The following is an 18,741-nucleotide window of genomic DNA, read 5'->3' on the forward strand; positions in this document are numbered from 1 at the left end:
TATAATGGATGCTAAGAAAAGATGAGGATGGAATATAACAACACAGGCACACGTCTAAACTTACGAATTTTTTCCTTAAACTTAGCCTTTCCTTAAAATTGGCAAATATAATTGATAGAATCTTATTCCTGCAGGATGTTGTTCACACAGAGAGGGACATCGAAGAATTCAAATACGTATATAAGGAGTCTAAAGGATTATAGTCAAGTTCAGCTGAGTATACCCTTCAGTTGGGTCTGCCGATCCAAGTGAAACCCAGATCAAAAACCAGCACAAAATGTGTAGCATCATCATAATTGTAGAATAATCTACAAATGAATTATATCAGATACACCTAACTGGAGAATATGTAAAGGCTACTAGACCTCGATCGTGAGCACCGCTTGAAGCATATTTTAACAATATTCAAAGTGTTTGTAACCCCCGTCATGTCTCTCTTGTTTCAGAAAGCCAGCACATGTTTTCTGTCAATATTTCATGAATACAGTCAAAAGTGTCACACAACATCAATCGAGAAATGTGATAATGACCCTCATAAAGATGTGAAATGATTGAATAAACAAGAAAAGACATATCAAATTTAATTTGTTCTAAGATTGACATAAAAAGGCCAATCGAGAAATTATTTGCGAGGGTGCTGACGAATGTGAGAGAGTATAGCAAGATGCAGTGAAGGATGAATGAGGTTGTCACTGTATAACTGTCATGAAGACAGCGATGAACAATATAAAAAGAAAGTAAAAGTATTTAGTTAAAGGAGGCAAGGAGGGTTCAATATAGAAATGCAGTGCCAAATTTCAAGATAATGAGAAAAATAAAGAAACATGGAAATGATTTGAGAAGGTATGAAAATCTTAACAACTATTTATAATGAGGAAGGTCTGGTGCTTTACATTTAGAACATTGTTATGGAGGCACAATGTATTGACCAGGTTATTACCTTAAGAATGTCAAAATGAGAAATGACTCTAGCTGAATCAATGAACACAGTCTGATGGTAAAGCAATGATAAACTTCATCAACGGAAGTGTGACAACAGATGAATATATTTAACACTAAGACTTTTCAACCAGATCATAGCTTTCTCTTTTTCGATAAGCAAAAAAGTGTGTGCACCTTCTCAAGCCTAAGGTGGATGACGAATGCGATCTTTCAACCCTGTGCACTGTCCACTGGCACTAATACTTATTAAACAAAGGGACCTCTTCTATTTAAAAATCGCAGGTATACTCAATCAGCTAGCTACAGAATGGCATATGCAATTCAATGTACTTGCTCAATAGCATACACACTTGGGTCTGGCTCTCAATCTAGAATTGTTGCTTTGATAGTTTAGCTCCATTGCCATCCAAGGTTGCATCTCTTCCCTATAGAACAGGTATTGAAAGACCCTAAAACCAATGATGGTACATGCAAGGAAAGTACATTCTCTCTCATTAAACAATTGAGAGTGTGGTGGCATTGCACCTAATGAACAAACTTTCAATCACCTCCATGCTGCCTACCGCAAAGCTCTAAAACCTATTTCTTGACATCTTTACACAACACCATCAAGTACACCATGCCATTCTAGCCGACATTTGCACTGCCAAAGAGAGAGACCCTGCATGCAATTCCTACTGCCATTGTATACTCACCTTCAAGAGTTTCCTCACATGCCAAGCTCACCGCATCGCACATTACCTCTAGTCTTAGGGTCAATTCTCCAAAGCAGGGTTTCTCAAGTGTTTGCAATGGACCTACATTCTACCACTGGGATTGGCAAGGGCATGTTCTTCCACCATGGGACGAGAGTTTTTATTAGCTAGACTGTCATTATTGGTGACGCTTGGTGATACTGACAATCATGGCATCAACAGGCGTCCCAAAATTGGGAAGGGGGTTTTGATCAAGGCAGGGGCTTGTGTTATAAAAAATGTAACAATTGAAGAAGGGTCTAAGTTTGGAGCCGGGGCTGTCATGCTCATTGACGTCCCGTGCAAGACTACTATTGTTCAGAACCCATTCAGATTAATTGGGAAAAAGCATATCCTACCCTATTAACTCCTGTAAGATGATGGAACATATGTCTTTTGTCACGAAATGATCAGACTCTATCATTTGATATTACTTTCAAAAGCTCAGCCTTCATCTATGTCTTTTTGAAAACCTTAATTGTACTTTGCATTTCCAGTATGTAGATAATGTAAGGTGTAAAACCATTCTAAATAGCTTCGAGTACATACACAGTCTTGTAAACCCAAAAAAATAATTGATGTAGTCAGAGCATTTGTCATAGTTTATACCATATGAAAGAAACCGATGTCTATTTTGATGGATGCATTGGAATCATCTAATTAAATTCTAGAGCCAAAAATCAAAATTGGATATTTGTCTCGATTCATTTTACTATAAAACATGGATGCTATAAAGGATAGTGAATCAAAATTTCTCTAGAATAGAAGAAATCTAAGAAGAGTTCTAAAACTAGACAACTCTATGACAGACTCAAAATATAAATTTACCAATATATAATCAAATGGAAAAATATTTTATGCTAGATAACTTTACCAGAAACCCCCAACAATGAATCAAGTTGAAAGTCAAGGGACTTTTTATTACAGACAATGTGAGGAACGAACCCTAAAAAGTATGATATAAATAAAGATGACATAATGAATTCCTTGCTTGCTATAATTATGGGTCTCTCATGAAGTCTATTTGATGTAATGGAAAATTGTCATATTACAATTGTTTTCCATCTGGTTCACTGCATTCTTTCTAACACAAGATTTACAACTTTATCCAAAGCTTCAACCCAAATGAGTGAAATAGATGATGAGGACATAGTGCAATCTACAACTAAACTAAAAAACCTATAGACAATGTTTGCCTTTAAGAATGTGATATTTAAATACCTGATGATTCTATAAGTATAAGGTAGTACAGAGCAAGAGAATAGACTGCTAATGGCGAGACCAGATAGAAAACCACTCATGTCAACATTAGAGAAACTAACTATGATTGAAGGAAATAAGACAAGATTATCAATCACAAATGTACATTCACTAATAGAATTGAATAGTTTGATATAACCCACTTAAAAAAATCAAAAGCTAAGGAACACCCACCTATAGAAATCAATGGCTCAAGCACCTCAAATTTAACTTTCTAAGGTTGAAGTACACCCATTTATAGAAATTAATCTCTCAAGAATTCCTTCTTGTAGAAATATAATTGCACAACCACTTGTAGCATTCTAACGATAAACTTCAAATATGATACCTTATAAAACTTAGAGGACTATACATACCCACTGATACAACAAAATTTAAATGTGTAGGGACAAAAAAATGATAGAAATTGATGGCTGTGTAAGGTCCCTCCTCATACATAGTTATTAAATATGAAATTCCTTGTTAAATTTGTTGTAGGAGAATTGAATGGATATGAAGTTATTCTTTATGTTGTGCATATCCTAATAAAATTTAGAGTAGTTAATATATCCATGTTTTAATACTTAGTGATTCAAGAACTACTACATTATCTCGATAGTTAAAACATTAAAATTTCACTAACAATGATACAAAGTATGTTCACCTAATGATAAGGGTGTTGAATTGATGCCTCGATGATTAAGTTATATGCTTTAGATAGTTCAGTATTCTTTAATTAGTGTTGCTATGGTGATTAGGTGTATGCATGCCTAACAATGATTAATTTGGTACTTTAATTTAAATTAATGAATAAGTTATGTTATATTGATTATGTGATTACAAATGATTAAATGTGAGTAGAAATGAATTAAATAGTTAATTATATGAAAGATTCATGTTTTGATTAATGTAGCTACCCAGATAAGTTTTGAATACATGTGATTTCCTTGAGCCACTGATGTGTGCAATGAGTATGCAGGATAATTATTAGTCGAGAAACCTGATGGAGAAATGAAACTGAACCCTATGTACCATTTGTAGAGACCATGTTGTTCATATTTTACTCATACTGTGAGATGTATGAATGTACCATTCTGTATTCAGTAAATGTTAAATGTTTCGTAACAGTGTTCTTTTTATAGTGTCACTTGACACTCGTGAATTGTATATGCATCTCAACATGTTGGTTTGGGTTAACTGTGTCATCTTTGGACCTAAGTCAGACTAAGTTCGTGCCCTTTTCACTAATCTATTTTTAATCGAGTTCAGTTACCCCTAATCCAGATTAGTGGTTAAGCTTCTTTTTTGAGTTGTTAGATAGTCCTAAAAATTCCTAGCTTTTGTTTGGTCCCTAATCAATCCCTAAGGCCTAAAAATATGAAAAATTATTACCCAAGGGGTATGGGTATGGGTTGGGGGCATTTTCCACCCCCCTATCCCCTTTTGTTGACTTTTGAGGTTACTCAAAAAGTCCATTCTTGCTTTAGTGCGAAAATAGAATGATTTCACCATGGGTTGAATGACTCTAACCCTAGCTTGAGGTTTTCCATAGGTTTAGTTGAGTTAGAAACCTCTAGATCTTTAGGATTTGGGGGGGAGTTATTTCTTTTTAGAGGTAGTTGAGTTTTGACCTTATTTAGAGGCTTTTTTTTAGGAGGTTTGTGTTGTTCACTCAACCTCTAGTTTTAGAGGGATTTTTAGAATTGAAGAGGAAGGAGAGGAAAGCTAGCTCTTCTCAAACTTGATCTTTGTCATAACCTATTTTCTTGAAGGTAGGAATTCTTTGCCTCATTTTGGTTTTATGTAGTGCTTCATGTTTTAGTTTTATTTCTTATGTATGTTTGTATGTGTGATGAGTATGTTGGGAGGGATTGGAAACAAGTTTTCTTCAATGTTCTTCCTTTGTGTTGTTTTGAAATTTCGAAGTTTTCTTTTATGGATGTTTGGCATTACTCACCCTCTGATAGGGTGGATGTGGCTATTTTTTGAGGAAAGCTCTTCAGTTGGACTCCAACAGTGTAGAGTCTCTTCTCAAGATGAGAAGATTGAGAGAGGGTAGGGTGTTATGGGCCCCTACCTATCAGCACAAAGCACGTATGAGTTTTGACATGTAAGAATGAAAGAATGAAAGTTATTGAATTATAACACCGATTGGGCACCTCTGTTGGTGTTGTGTCTAACATATTTTGTTGGAAAAATCCACCTTCCCCCTAGTTTTGATTCAGTGTTGAATGCCATTGTGAAAACCTAGTATGGAAATGAATGTTTTATTTTGTTACTTGTTATGCTTTTTTGCCACCTGGTCAGTTTACGTTCCCTCCACAATCTCAATGATGCATTGTAGAAAATGATATAGATCCCTTGATAAGGGCCATGAAGGAAATTTAAATTGATTGTTGAAATTCAAATATGTTCGGGATTAAAATTCTATGTAGAAATGTAATGTAAATCTTTGTTGTAGTGGCAACGATGCTGAGTTTTCTTCCTAATTCTTTCCCGGTGGAGCCTTTGAATCAGGTGGTTTAATAGAAAAAGAGATTGAGTAATATTTGAGCATTGTAGTCTTATAGTATTTCAGTTTATGCATGTATGTATTGAAAAAAAAAAGCTAAAATGGTGATGTTTCAAATATGCAATTTTCAAGTTCAATTATGGTGACGAAGAAATTATGTTATGTTGAAGTTTTGGAATTTGATTCATATATATATGGAGATAAAACAAATAAATCATGCATTGTTGATAAACTATTTTTTTTCAATCTCCCTTATTAAACTAAGCAAGTGGGAAAATCAAACTTGGAAAGAATATATGCATCCCTTGTTAAAACATAATTGTAAAAATAAAAAAGACACTTATATATATTTATATATATATTATACTTATACTTTCAAAAAAAAAAGAGAGAAAGAAAACAAGGAAATTTTCTCGTAACACCCACCTACAGGATGCTACAAATTGTATGGGGAGAAAGATTTATTACTTTTCTTGCAACAGGGAATCTAAAGGATTCCTAAATTATACTCTAAACATATTTTCAAAAAAAAAAGAGCAAAGAAAGAAAATACTATAATTATATATTTAAAAATATCCTAAATATATAAGAGCCTAACTACTTAACTTTAAAACATAACTCCTAGCTTTATCTCATACTTACCTAAAAATCTTTAAAACATGAATGCATATATTCCTCCACCCTATGAAAATATGAAATTGACTAGAGTAAGTACTCACACAAATTTCCATGTCAGGCATAGGATAGCTAGATGGGCAAATCAATTTAGTGGGTAGCAGGAAGCAAGGGTAAAAGGGTAAAAACCTAATTTTTTAAAAAACTATCTAAAATCTGATACTATTCATTAACAACTCATAATACTAAAATTAATAGAAAGTAGAAATAAAAATTTAAGACATTAACACTACTAACTTAACTTTCAAACAATAAATTTTCAATATTTTAAAACATTTAAATTAAACTACCTAACAATTAAAATCTAAATTTTAAACTTATTTTAAATAACTAATCTATCTTTGAACTAAAAATAAATTAACTATCACAAATAATAAATTTAATTAAGAACTAAAAACTAAATTAAATTTATACTTGCTTAAAATTAAACTAATCTAATACTAATTTAAATTTAAAACTAATCTTAATTTAATATTAATTTAAATAATTTTAAATGAAAGCCAACTAACTTAATTCTAAACTAATTTTTAAAACACACACACACACACACACATATACATATACATATACATATACATATACATATACATATACATATATATATATATATATATATATATATATATATATATGAATATGTATATGTATATATATGTATATGTATATGTATATGTATATGTATATGTATATATATATATATATATATATATGTATGTATATATATATATATATTTATATATATATATACATATATATATACATATATATATATATATATATACATATACATATACATATATCTATATATACATATATATATATATACATACATATATACATAAATATATATACATAAATATATATACATACATACATATATATATATATATATATATACATACATATATATACATATACATACATACATACATACATACATACATACATACATACATACATACATACATACATACATACATACATATATATATATATATATATATATATATATAAACATAATCAAAATTAACAAAAAAAAAATAGATATATTAACTAACTTATACTAAAACTAGAACTTACACTATAACCCCAAACCCCTAACATTAACGACCCACGACCACACACTTCCAACTTCCAACCACATGGGTTCGGGGCCCCATAAATATTTTTCCCCACCCTCACACTGCCCCAAGCCTATTTAAAAGGACACAGCCCAAAATCATGTAGGGCAGTACATTTTATAGGAGCTGACGGAAGTAAGGGAGGTAACGGTCGTGGCTATTTAGGTAGTGCTAGTATTAACCAGCTCGAGCATTTTGTAAAAGTTGGTCCTTGGTTGATTTAGAGTGAAGTGGAGCTCATTTTGTTAGTGGAAAGTGGGTATAGAGTATACACAAGTGGTCTTAGAAGGTCAATTGTTATATCTTAATTAGTAGAACAAGATACTGACATATTTTATTTGTTTTTCAACAAAGTTTTGTGTATGCTAAGATTGCGAAAAGATCATACAATGATTCTAAGGTTCCTTCTATGTCAAGTCTTGAATGTGGATAATCTTGGTAGTTGATGTGATTTACTGTTGATGTTGTCATCCTTATTTCTATGGTTTATACTTTGACTCTTAGAGTGCCCAATGGCTAATAGAAAACAAAGTAGTTAACAACAAAATGGGTCAATGTAGTAATCTATCAAAGACCCCCGAATTGAAAGGCACAACTCCCTATTTTTTTGCAAGGAGGTGGGGGAGTGCAATCCTCTTAACCAGAAAGCAAAATAGGCCAACAACCAGATTGTTTAACGGTTCAAACAACCTAGGCAATTTCAAAATGGGGATTAACACCTAATATGCAATCTATTCTAACTAAATGCAAGATTGCTAACATGCAAGACTACCCACAACAATATGAGAAGAGAAGGAATGTCATGTCCCCTTTTTAGCGGCATAACTTTACCGGGGATTTGCGTATCATCGACTCTCGTAGGCAAAGGGTCATGGGAAGAGGGTCATTTTTGTTTTCCAATTTTTGAGTAAGTGGGGCCTACTCGTCCTGATATTAAATAAAGGTTGTACTCCAACTTTATAAAGTTATTTATTTAATTTTATAAAGTTTTACATCATAAAAGATGATTCCGAAAAACTTCCAGAAACTTCTCAGTGAAGTGAATAAATAGAGGACATTGGGCTCCCATTTGAAACAAGCGATTTTGTGGATTGGTTTTTTAATTATCAGTTGGAGCGATTTGTACTCCTCGGCCTGCAAATTCCCAGAGGTCACTGAGAACGAAAACTCTCTTAGATCTGCATAACTGAGGAGGTGGGATATCTTCCGAAGGGTTGCACATTGGAGATGGTTTTCAGCCATTTCATGTTGAGAATATTTGCATATTCGGATTAATGAAGGGGAATGTTTTGAAGTCTTGAGGATTGGCAAATTGGGCCCAGGAAACCAAGACTCATCACAGCCGACAACAGCAGCACAAAAGATTGGGAAGCAACGAGCTGTTTACAGTTTGAAAGCATCACTCCTACAGATAGAATGAAGGAGTTAATACAAACGGAATCACACCCGAAGGAGATTAATTCAATATTGCTTGGACCACCCTATACCGGAATAGTTTCGCATTGAGCAGGGAAGCATTTGGTCTTACATTTATCCTTCGCAATCCGCCGGTTTGACATCCCCATTGGGCGTACTTGACAATCACCATTTTGAAGAACAATTTTAGATCAAACCTGACCAGGATTCTCTCACCATTTGCCATCAATATGGAAGACGCGGAATGTCGACCGTAAGCACCAATAATTCAGAAAGTTGCAAGATCATTTAGGAACTCCTGATCCATCAGTTCCAGCGTGCCCTTTCAAGACACGATTTATCTAGATCCGTAACTAATAACAACAAACATAAATGAAAATATTTTGCCATGCGATTCCCATTTCAAGGAAAGTTTGCAAGCAGTGACCGCGACCAGATAATCACATGAGATCACGGGGTTGGCAGGCGGCCAAGGAAATATTTCAATTTGATTGCGACCAGTTGGAATCCATGGGAATCGCGATCCTGAACAAGCTGTGGGTGAAAGGAGATGAGAGCGACCCTTTTCTGACCTATACAAGAGCTTGATCAGTGGAAGGGCAGCAACCTTTCAATGAAGACATCAAACTCAGGTTTTAATTTTTATATATGTCTGAATTGTTATTAAAATTTGTAAGAGTTGATTCTTCTTGAGCATTACCGGTATCCTTACCCTTTGTTATATGACTTGATGAATATCTGCTAGAGCTAATATAAATTGATGGTTTCATAACAAGTATTTAACGAATTATCCTAGTCTAGTATTGGTATGGCTTTGACGTATATAAGAAGGTCATTTCAGTGGTATTAGAGCAGTAGTCCTGCCATCCTGATTGGGTAAAAGTACTTTTATTCTCAGTGTTATATTCGCAAGAGAACCATATTCAAGGACGGAGATATGGGTGAAAGACAAACACAGAGTCCGCCAAGATTTCCCAGAGTCGATGATGATGAAACCAGAGAATTTTACAGAATCATGACTACCGGACAACAAGAAATAACTCAGAAACTACAGGCTTTGACTACCATAATGGAAAGAGTTATTCAGCCCAGGATTCAAGATCAAGGAAGAGGCACATCTGATCACGATGATAGAAGTGTGGCAGGATCACAAGGTGCTCCTAGGTGCAGATCATGGACAGCAAATAGGCCTACTCGTCCCACCTTCCTAAGGGAAGAGGCTCAGGAGATGGGAGAAGACGATGCACCAGAGGATTTCCAGGATGATCTTAGGGCTGCTACGGCAGAATGGCAAGCATTACCCCCGCATGTGCGTGAATTATTAAACTTCGATCGATATTTAAACCAAAGAAGGGAACATATGAGGAACAACCACCAGAATAGGAGACCTAGAGGAGGTTATGATAGCGAGTTACAGCGAGCTGTCAGTAAACTTACTTTACCCTTTTTCGATGGTAGTGGTCAGATGTCAGCACAAGCTTGGATTCATAAGTTGGACACCTTTCTAGCGTTAAGACCTATGTCTAAAATAGATGCCATCAGATATGCTACCTTGCATCTGGAAGGCGCAGCTCATGACTGGTGGTCACATGGAATGGTTACTTTGCAACACAACCAGGTAAGAATGTATCAAGACTTTGTGGATAGATTAGTTGAACGTTTTGATAAGAAGGATCCAGAAATTTATTTTTGCGACCTTGCACAATTAAGACAAATTGGCAATGTGGAGGTTTATATTAGTGAATTTCAGAGGTTGTCAGTCATGGTACCAGATGTATCGGAAAGGAGGTTAGTTATCTTATTTACAGAAGGATTGTCTGAACCCCTCAAGGGATGGATTAAGGCATTTGACCCACCAACACTGCAGGAAGCCATGAGGAAAGCACGAAGTATGGAACTTACAGCCCCTTCTAGCCGGTTCACTCCCAGGAGTACTACCTCTTTCAGAGACAATAGGAAGTTTGACAAAAATAAAGGGAAGAGCATTGAAACCAAAGGGAAATCTACCACACCCCTAGATACAGAGGCTTTAAATGACTTGCGAAGGAAGAAATTATGCTTCTATTGCAAAGGTCCATATGACAGGGATCATGATTGTCCCTTGCAACCAAAAGGAAAAGCCAATAGGGTTATGTGGGCATATTACGAAGGATCGAATTCTAACAGTGCGGCAAAAGAGGATGGACACACTGGTTTAGAATCTGAGGAAGAGACAGGAAAGTCAGAACAGAAAGAAGAACCTGAATTGCATCTACAGCAAGGGCGTTTGTCTAGCATTCAACAGGAAGGATCTTTCAGATTACGTGGTGTCCTAGCAGGGCAGAAGGTGATTACATTGGTTGATACCGGAGCTACACATAACTTCATTGATGCACGATTGGTTGAGCGTCATTGTATTAAGACAGAAGAATTCAAAGGTCTTTGAGTACAAGTTGCTGACGGATACACTCTTAAGTGTAACAGGATAGTCAGAGACATGCCTTTACGCCTGAATAATTATGAGTTCAAAGCGGATTACCATGTGGTCAATATGGGTGATTTGGATATCGTTTTGGGTATGACATGGTTACGTTTATTGGGTGAGGTTACCTTTCGACTCAAGGACATGGAGATTAAGTTCGAAGTAGATGGGAGGCAACACGTATTGAGAGCTATTCGGAATAGTGATATCCGAACAATCTCTCTTAGACGATTGGAAAGATTGGTGAGACATGAGGATCTTGAATGGGCAGCCATGTGTACTCTCATGCCTACACAGGGGGAACAACAAAAGACGGAGTATCATCCTGACATACGAACATTGAGGGAAAAGTATAGTAAGGTATTCAACGATATTCCACCTGGTACACCACCTGATAGATGGATTGAGCACATCATCGAATTAGAAGAAGGTGCTAAACCAGTCATGATCACTCCATACAGGCATCCCAAAAGGCTCAAAGATGAAATAGAAAAAACCATCAAGGAGCTTCTCGCGATGGGACACATCAGATCTAGTAAGTCTCCTTTTGCTTCTTCAGTAGTTTTGGTTAAGAAGAAAGATGGTTTGTTACGGATGTGTATAGATTACAGGATGCTGAATAAGAAAACCATTAAGAATAGATATCCTATTCCACGGATTGATGAGCTAATAGACGAACTGCATGGGGCATGGTACTTTAGTAAGATTGATTTGAGATCAGGTTACCACCAGATTAGAGTCAGAGAATAGGACATTGAGAAGACTGCATTCAGGTGTCACTGTGGGCATTTTGAGTTTGTAGTAATGGCATTTGGATTGACCAATGCACCAGCTACTTTCCAGTCCACCATGAATAAGGTTTTTCAGCGTCAGCTGAGGAAGTTTGTGTTAGTCTTCTTTGATGATATTTTGGTATACAGCCGGACATGGCATGAGCATATGGAGCATCTAGAGACAGTATTGAAGACCTTGCAAGAAGAGTCCTTGTATGCCAAAGAGTTCAAATGCGATTTGGGAATGATTGAGTTGTTATACTTAGGTCATATTATCAGCCGAGAAGGAGTACGGATGGATCCTGATAAGATTCGTGCTATTGTGGAGTGGCCTAGTCCTGAGAACCTAACTCAGTTAAGAGGATTCCTTGGTTTATGTGGCTTTTACCGCAGATTTGTTTACGGGTATTCATGTCACACGGCTCCTATAACAGATTTGCTTAAAAGGGGAGCTTTCGTTTGGACAGCAAAGGCACAGGCTTGTTTTGACAGATTCAAGGAGATCATGACTTCATGTCCGGTACTAGCATTGCCTGATTTCTCGAAACCATTTGAACCTCAGTGTGATGTCTCAGGAGATGGTATTGGGGCTGTTTTGATGCAGGATAAACACCCAATTGCATATGAAAGCAGGAAACTCCATGGGCCAGAGAGATCATTCAACATTTACGACAAGGAGATGTTAGCTATCATGCATGCATTAGCTAAGTTCAGGCAGTACTTAGTAGGTGGCAAATTTTGCATAAAAACTGACCACAACAGTTTAAGACATTTCCTTGGGCAAAGGGATCTCAATGATAGGCAGCAGAAATGGGTCAGCAAGTTACAGGCATATGACTTTGATATATCTTATGTTAAGGGTACGCAGAATGTGGTAGCGGATGCCTTGTCACGCAGACCACATCTTAGTTCGATGATTGAGATCTCTGAGGATTGGAAGCATCTGATTATTGCAGAATATGCTAGAGATTCATGGGCATCTAGGATAGATGATGGGACACTTGTTGATACCAGGTATACACTTGTGGATGAATTGATTATTTACAAGAGCAGGATATTTTTAGTCCCAGGATCGAAGGTGAAGTAGTTCATTATGCGAGCTCTTCATGATTCACCTATAGCTGGTCACCCCGGATACTTTAAAACATATAGACAGGTGCGAGAACGGTTTACATGGAAAGGACTTAAGAAGGATGTTTTGCAGTATGTTCGTGAGTGTTCCGTTTGCCAACAGAATAAACAAGAGCACACCTTTCCAGCAGGACTTCTACAGCCACTTCCCATTCTGTGTCAGAAGTGGGAACGCATATCCATGGATTTCATTACTGGGTTGCCCAAAGCTCAGGGACGTGATTGCATTTATGTGGTGGTGGATAGGCTAACAAAATATGCTCATTTCTTTCCCATCACCACTACTTATACTGCAGTACAGGTAGCTAAAGTATTCTTCAGAGAGGTTTTCAAGTTACATGGGATACCCCACAGTATTGTCAGTGACAGGGATAGTAGGTTCTTGAGTCATTTTTGGCGAGAGGTGTTTCGATTATGTGGCACTGAGCTCACACCCAGTACTAGTTATCACCCACAAACAGATGGACAGACAGAGATAGTAAACAAATGGGTGGAAGGCTACTTGAGGAATTACGTGGCTGATTAGCAGAAGGCTTGGGTAAGATGGATTTATTTGTGTGAGTATTGCTATAACACCACTTTCCACATGTCCATCCAAATGACACCTTTTCGAGCATTATATGGCTATGATACACCCAGTTTCATTGACTTATTGATGAGTGATGTTCGGGTTCCACGTGCTGGGAATTTGGTGCAAGAAAGTAAAGATATTATTAGCTCTCTACGTGATAACATCGCTCGGGCACAGAATTAGTATAAGCAATATGCAGATCAAAAGAGGACGGAGAGGAGCTTTGAGGTGGGCGACATGGTTTACTTAATGCTTCAACCATTTTGACAATCTACTCTCAAAAAGAGTGGGTCAGAGAAGCTTAAGCCCAGGTATTATGGTCCTTTCAGGATCATCAGGCGAATAGGGGAATTGGCTTATGAGCTTGAGCTTCCAGCAGACAGCAAAGAATATAATGTGTTTCATGTATCACGCCTCAAAAAGGCATTGGGACAGAATGTGATACCTTCTACAGAATTACCTCCATTGGATGATGAAGGGAAATTGATCCTAGTGCCAGAATTCATTTTAGAAAGCAGAGAAAAACAGCTCCGCAGAAGGGTAATCAGAGAATATTTGGTTAAATGGAAGGATCTACCAGTTGAAGATGCTACTTGCGAAAATGAGACAATTTTGTAGCATCCAGCTTTGAGATTGCTTGAGGGCAAGCAATTTCAGGAAGGGCGGACTGTCATGTCCCCTTTTTAGCGGCATAACTTTATCGGGGATTTGCCTATCATCGACTCTCGTAGGCAAAGGGTCATGGGAAGAGGGTCATTTTTGTTTTCCAATTTTTGAGTAAGTGGGGCCTACTCATCCTGATATTAAATAAAGGTTGTACTCCAACTTTATAAAGTTATTTATTTAATTTTATAAAGTTTTACATCATAAAAGATGATTCTGGAAAACTTCCAGAAACTTCTCAGTGAAGTGAATAAATAGAGGACATTGGGCTCCCATTTGAAACAAGCGATTTTGTGGATTGCTTTTTAAATTATCAGTTGGAGCAATTTGTAGTCCCCGGCCTGCAAATTCCCAGAGGTCTCTGAGAACAAAAACTCTCTTAGATCTGCATAACTGAGGAGGTGGGATATCTTCTGAAGGGTTGCACATTGGAGATGGTTTTCAGCCATTTCATGTTGAGAATATTTTCATATTCGGATTAATGAAGGGGAATGTTTTGAAGTCTTGAGGATTGGCAAATTGGGACCAGGAAACCAAGACTCATCACAGCCGACAACAGCAGCACAAAAGATTGGGAAGCAACGAGCTGTTTACAGTTTGAACGCATCACTCCTATAGATAGACTGAAGGAGCTAATACAAACAGAATCACACCTGAAGGAGATTAATTCAATACCGCCTAGGCCACCCGATACCGAAACAGTTTCACATTGAGCAGGGAAGCATTTGGTCTTACATTTATCCTTCGCAATCCACCAGTTTGGCATCCCCATTGGGCGTACTTGACAATCACCATTTTGAAGAACGATTTTAGATCAAACCCGACCAGGATTCTCTCACCATTTGCTGTCAATATGGAAGACGCGGAATGTCGACCGTAAGCACCAATAATTCGGAAAGTTGAGAGATCATTTAGGAACTCCTGATCCATCAGTTCCAGCGTGCCCTTTCAAGACGCGATTTATCCAGATCCGTAACTAATAACAGCAAACATAAATGAAAATATTTTGCCATGCGATTCCCATTTCAAGGAAAGTCTGCAAGCAGTGACCACGACCAGATAATCACATGAGATCACGGGGTTGGCGGGCGGCCAAGGAAACGTTTCAATTCGATTGCGACCAGTTGGAATCCATGGGAATCGCGATCCTGAACAAGCTGTGGGTGAAAGGAGATGAGAGCGACCCTTGTCTGACCTATACAAGAGCTTGATCAGTGGAAGGGCGGCAACCTTTCAATGAAGACATCAAACTCAGGTTTTAATTTTTATATATGTCTGAATTGTTATTAAAATTTGTAAGAGTTGATTCTTCTTGAGCATTACCGGTATCCTTACCCTTTATTATATGACTTGATGAATATCTGCTAGAGCTAATATAAATTGATGGTTTCATAACAAGTATTTAACGAATTATCCTAGTCTAGTATTGGTATGCCTTTGACGTATATAAGAAGGTCATTTCAAGGAATGACTAAATGGGCAATGCTGGGATTGCTAAGTTAACTGATATTTGACAATTCCTGAATTGTTCCCTTTTCAATTACTGCATTAATCAAATTTTGAACTTCTCATACAATCAACTAAAAATACATGAACTATCGTGCACAACACAGGGGAGAGCATAATACTTATGCTGAGGAAAGAAAATCTTACAATCCACTCAGATGAAAGAAATAAAACCAAGTTTAATTGTGATCATTTAGTTTTTAGTTACAACACATGCATACCAAATATCATACATCAACTAAATGAAAAACAAAATTAAAATGTAGGCTCAAAGTCACACATAGTAGTCCTAGCTATAGGGGTTCTTCTAGAAAGTAATTTTTTGATCTAATTAACTTCTAAAAAAATTACATATATAGGCCTCTTCAAAATGGCCAGTGACATTCAATGATTGCAATGCAGAGCATCTCTGAATGGAGGAAGCTAAAAATAGGACTTGACTGAGTCATCGTCTATTACAAAGTCTAAGCTTACTGAGGAAATGCCAAAAATGGCTACAAAAATAAATGAGAGAGAAGAGACATAATCATAGATGCCTGAGAGAACATCAAAGCATCATGCTTTCTTCAAATTCATTCCCTTAGCTCTATAAGCCTCTATTGCGTCTATTACTTTATCTAGTTCATTGACACTTGGGATTATGATGTTGTCAGCTTGAATCATCCAGTCATCATACATCTCTGTCAAGTCGTCCACTCTAGCTATCTTCAATTGGAACTTCTCTGATGCTCACCTTAAAATAGAATCTACTAATGAAAGCTCCTAGATCTTTGACATCTAGAAGTTGACTAGATCAACGAATTCATCAAAAAAGTATAGGAATTTGGTTTTCATTCTTACAGTGTCAACCAATCCGTCATTGTTGGATACATATGACTCCATGTGCAACACTTTTAAGTATTCAAAAAGTTTCTCTATGACCTTCTACACTAGGTCATGTACATCTTTAAGCTGACTTGCAAATCACGTAGAGCTTTCCACTATGAACTCCAAAGATTGCTTCTAATGAAGCAATGGCTCTTGACCTATTTTGAGGATCTCATGGGTGGTGGCGACATTCATCTTCATATCTATCACCTCTTGTAACAATGCCAATTTCTCTATTAATATATATGTTTCATTGTGCATGGCAGTCTGATGACTAGAAACTGCCTCCCTCTACTTATACGCATCTAATACCAGATTTCCCAAATTCTTGACGAGTGGGGGACCTTGTGCCTTCATTTGATCAATCCATGGTTGACCAATTTCCTCGAATTTCCTTCCCTGTTGTAGCTTTAAAAGAAAATTCTTGTTTTCTTTTACATTTGGATGAAATATACTAGTAGAAGTAGCAGTGGAGAAAGCAGAGATTTTGGTAACTAAGAGTGCCAAGGTATCCCTGTGTTGAGATGTATCCTACTCTTGACCATCCATGCTAGGATTTCTGTCACCATAACGATTGATGATTTGGACAAGGGAGGTAGGCTTGGCAACTAATTTCTTGCTCCTTCTCCTTCTCCTTCTCCCCAAATTTTCCTATATCTAGAAGAGATCCTCCTCCACAAGTAGGGGTAATCAAGACATTCTTCTTTGAAGGTTGATCTCCTCCTCTGCTGATAGACTAGGTTGGACCCATAGATGTTGAAGTGGTAGTAGTGGTGGAGGTCATTTCAGTTGATTGAGCAGTTCTAGAGGCCAGTCCACCAGTGGAGCATATACTTCCCATTCTTTTCTTTCTATCTTAGGTTCACTCTAGTCATTTTTCTATCTTCTTGATGATCCTATGCATTAGGATCTCCATTGTCTTGATGATTAATTATTATTATTATTTTTTTTTAAGCGCTCGAGTAGATTTGAATCCAAGACCTCTCAAATAAGAGGCTCACAATTAACCGTTGTGTTGTAGGCTCTTGCCTACATCTAAAATTATTTATATTACCTTTATCTCCATTTATCTAGTTTTTTACTAACTTATTTTTTTAATTTTAATTTCTTAAAAAAATAGATGATTTATGTATCCAAATATTATAATTTAATCAAATATTTTATATGGTATTTATTAAATTATTTTTAAAAGTATATTATGTTTATAATAAGATTTAAACTTTTGATATGTAGATAGTTGTCAAATTTAACCTTAAAGAATAAAAGTTAACATTAACCCGCTTACACCATTCCACTCTACCCATTGCCATTGTAGAATGCCTATTGACATTAATGAAAAATTAGAAAAATATATAAACATTTAAAGTTTGTTTTAATCTTTTAGATTCTATGAATTGATTGGTCAATTGAATTGAAAATTTGTATTGAATAAAGACAGCAACTAATAAATGCATCAATAATAAATCTTCAAAATAGAAAATAAAAAAAATTTAAAAAAATCATATGACAAATAAACTATATATTTACTAATCTTCTAACCATATCAAATAAAATATAAATATATGTAATTTTCGCCGTTAACAAATTTCAATGTCGATGTAATATAGAGCCTTGAATATATAGGCTGATTAATAAAATATGCCACATGTATTGATAGTTTGTAAACTAAAATACGTAGCTTTTTGTACTTAATAAGTTTCATGACTCTCTTTCATGAACAAACAATTTCTTCGATATTATGGATCTTATGTCATATTCTACAGTTCCAAACCTCCGAAAGATGCTCATTAAAAAGGTAAAAGTTTCGTATGGAGATTAATCGCATCTTTCTTTTCGGCTGACACTTCGTAAAGATGGCGGGGCAAGCTGACACTTCTCTGCAGTAGTCTCTGCAGACGTATGCTTCTCTGCAGTCTTTCAAAACGTATGTGAATGGGCGAAAGTAACATGACTAACGGAGTTGGCAACGGAGTTAACTGGTGCATTTTCATGGCTATTTAGCTAGTGCTAGAGTTTTGGGGGAGGCAATTAGAGATTAGGATACTTTAATTGGTTAGAAGTTAATGTGTAGGTTTGTAGGTGTTTTATATTTAGTTTTAAAATTTAGTAAGTTTAAATTTTTAATTAATT

The 18,741-nt window shown here is 36.2% G+C and overlaps 1 pseudogene; it reads left to right on the forward strand.

Annotated features, from left to right (window-relative positions):
* Positions 1-1,410: 1,410 nt before the first annotated feature.
* On the forward strand, positions 1,411-2,104 carry LOC149569848 (serine acetyltransferase 1, chloroplastic-like; annotated as a pseudogene).
* The last annotated feature ends 16,637 nt before the right edge of the window (positions 2,105-18,741 follow it).

This window comes from Cupressus sempervirens, chromosome 3, assembly GCF_028749045.1.
Source record: "Cupressus sempervirens isolate cs-2001-9-10 chromosome 3, ASM2874904v1, whole genome shotgun sequence".
NCBI lineage: Eukaryota > Viridiplantae > Streptophyta > Pinopsida > Cupressales > Cupressaceae > Cupressus > Cupressus sempervirens.